Raw genomic sequence first — 3,462 nt, 5'->3', positions numbered from 1 at the left:
CCCAGTGAAAAGGAAAACAGAAAGATCTGTTTAACGTTGAAGCTCTGCCCCCATGTTCCTGAGAGCATACTGTGATAACTGTGACCATAGAGAAAAGAAAAAAGCCAATAGCTGAAATGAATCAGGTTGTTGGGGGCCTAAGATAAGTAAGTGCAACTTGTTTACATGTAAAACATTTGTCTTGTCAATTTGGGCATTTTATCTGGAAATTATCCAAAGCAGCAATTATCTAGAGCTAGCGTGCTAGACTGTTTATCCCTAGACACGGGTGGGGGATGAGGGGATAGAATCCAGGTTTTCATGGTGCTTATAGAGTTTGGGAGGTCTCTTTTTTTTTTTTTTTTTTGTATTTAAGAAAAAGAATACAAAATTAGGCATGGGGCCATGGAAGTGACCTATGCGAGTGACGGCCCTGAAGCTATAGTTTTCTTAACTTCACAGAAAATCCACCTCTGACCCTAAACCCAAATGACAGAAACCTTGGGAGCAATAACTGATCACTTAATTTATCATGACCAAGTTTATCTTACAAATTCCAGGAAGTATTCAGAGTTAGTCAAGCATCATAGGAAAACTCTCCTTTATGTCTATGTCTCACTCAAAGTTATTCAAATAAAAGGAAACATATTAAAGGCACTTAGACAAAGGAAGGCATAGTACATATTCTTGTTCCATGAGATACCGTCTTCTAACCACCTTAACAGATGCAACAGTTGAACAATCTAGCTGTGCTCCGCTGATATTAGAAATACTGTGGTCTGAGCCAAAGGACCAGTGATGGCATCAGGAATTATGTCACTGGCTATATCCTATATATATGTTTACCAGATAAGATACATGATATCCAGCTACATTTAAATTTCAAATATACAATAAATAATTTTTAGCAAAACTGTACCCCAACATACTTATGCATAGGACATACTTATACTAGAAAAGCACTCATTTTTCTGAAATTCACATTTAACTTGGCATCCCATATTTTTATTTGCTAAGTTTAGTAATGCTACCTACACTGGTTTCTGCTTTGGGACACATAATGAGTGATAATTTGGAGAGCCTACTAAACAGAAAATTGGGACAGAGGATAAATATTGTATTAGTATGTCACATGATTGCTTCCCACGTTGGCCCTGACAGTTATCATTGCTCATATAAATAATATCAACTGTCATATCAGAATCTACAAAAGGGGGTTGAGGGTTGTGCAGAATTTCTGCATATTTAATTGGCACAAATTAAATATTAAATATTAATTTAATTAGTAAAAACTATTCACTTTTAACTAATGAAAAGGATGGAAACGCTGCTTCTGTAAATAGGCAGAATTATTGGGAACACAATATTCTACTGTGTTCTCCATCCATAAGTCAAACCATCTGTAAGTCCAGGACTAAGTGTTATCTGTAATTGCTTAAAGTGCAACATTGGTCAAATACGCATAAAGCAGCTAATTGTGAAATGTGAGTAATGGGTCTATTTGTTCAATGGGTAAAACTCACTTATCCTCCTTTAACATAGAAAATAGGATTAAATGTAAAACTTATGTCCCAGCTCATAGAGAAACTTACCAGAAACATGTCCAAGTACTTTGTTTACCATCCAACCCTTTTAGTTATATATCTATGAATATTAATATTGTAGTACTTCATAGTTTTTAAGTATTTATAGATATACATATCGCTTCTCGGCCTTTTGGCTAAGATCAAGTGTAGTATTTACAGATATACGTATGTTCTTTTATTCCTTCCTCAAAAAATAATATTTTATTCATCATCCCCATTAAAAATTATTTATTCATTTGACAGACATTTAATGGGTATCAATTATGTGCTTGGAAAACAATAGTGAACAAGACAGGAAAAGTTGGACATTACAGAACTAACCTTCTAGTAAGAAATAAATAATATTTTAATATAATAATAATAAAATTTCAGTTGGCAATATTGCCATGAAGAATATAAAACAGAGCAAGAGAGACAGTGGCTGCTATTTTAGCTAGGATGGTGAAAACCCATTTGAAGTGGTAACACTTGAGTTAGACATGGAGCTTATATGATAATGATAAACCAGCCAGTGGAAATGGGAATCCCTCGAGAAATGGAGCCATTCCTTGAAGAACAAATGAGCTTAGCAAATGAGCTGCTCATAGAACAGTAAGAGCTAGATGACTGTAGCAGAATGAGAAGGGTGTGGAAAGGGCTAAGGTTCAGATGAGGCAGAAGAGGTAGACGGGGCAAGGTCACACAGAGCCCTGAAGGGCATACTGAAGAGTTTGGGTTTTTTTGTTTCCTTGTTTTTTGTTTTTGACTAACCCTGGCATAGTGTGTGAGGGAGGGAACTTCACAAGAGTGTGGGTACTCAGAGGCAGGCAGGGTCATTGAGGGTCATCTTGGATGCTGGTAACCGCTAATCCCAGATATATCTATATCTATCTATCAATAGATAGATAGATAGATAGATAGATAGATAGATAGATAGATTTAGACAGAGTCTCACTCCATCACCCAGGCTGGAGTGCAGTGGCATGATCTCGGCTCACTGCAACCTCTGCCTCCTGGGTTCAAGCAATTCTCCTGCCTCAGCCTCCCCAGTAGCTGGGATTACAAGCACATGCCACCTTGCCTGACTAATTTTTGTATTTTTAGTAGAGATGAGGTTTCACCATGTTGGCCAGCCTGGTCTCGAACTCCTGACCTCAAGTGATCTGTCTACCTTGGCCTCTCAAAGTGCTGGGATTACAGGCATATGCCACCACGCCCAGCCAAGAGTTTGTATAGTCCAGTGCAATGGGAGGGACCTGAAGGGGTTAGAGCAAGATAGTATTGTGATCCAATGTATACTGAAAGGATCAATATGGCTATTCAACCAAGAAAAAATTGAACAGGGATCAAGGGGAGGAAGACAAAAGTAGAAGTAGACTGGAGGCCAATTGTCTAGGCAATAGATGTTGGGGCCTTGGATGTCACTGTGAAAGGGAGAGAAGTAGTCATGTCTGTTTGAAAGTAGGATCAATTGGACCTGCTGCTAAATTGGCAGTAAGACGCAAGGGGAAAGATACATAAAGGATAACCATAGAATTTTTACCCGGAAGCTTGGTTGCTATTAACTGAAATGGGAACTGATGTTCATTAAAATTAAAACACATTCCCATAATCACACTTTAAGTACCAGAGCCAAGATTCGAATTCTGTTCTCCTAATGCTCCAATATTTTGGGGTTGGTGAGCTGATTAATGTCTACTAGTGTGTTTACTTATTTAAAAGTCCCCCTTTTAAGCTATAAGCTCCTCAGTGACAGAGACTTGGTGATATCTGATATCTAGTCATAGGAACCAGATGCACATGAATAATGCTTTTTTGAGAACATTTGTAACAAGATATGACAAGTCTATCAGGCCCCATGTTTCCCATCACCCTTGGCTGATTCACCAATTTTTTTCTTTAAGGCAGCTATAGATGC

The 3,462-nt window shown here is 37.9% G+C and overlaps 1 pseudogene; it reads left to right on the top strand.

The window, feature by feature from the left end:
- The first annotated feature begins 1,679 nt into the window (after window positions 1–1,679).
- LOC129022793 (U2 spliceosomal RNA) lies at window positions 1,680–1,782 on the top strand (annotated as a pseudogene).
- The last annotated feature ends 1,680 nt before the right edge of the window (window positions 1,783–3,462 follow it).

Source organism: Pongo pygmaeus, chromosome 1, assembly GCF_028885625.2.
Source record: "Pongo pygmaeus isolate AG05252 chromosome 1, NHGRI_mPonPyg2-v2.0_pri, whole genome shotgun sequence".
NCBI lineage: Eukaryota > Metazoa > Chordata > Mammalia > Primates > Hominidae > Pongo > Pongo pygmaeus.
Note: the sequence above shows the minus strand (reverse complement) of the source record. Positions and strands in the feature narration are given on the sequence as shown.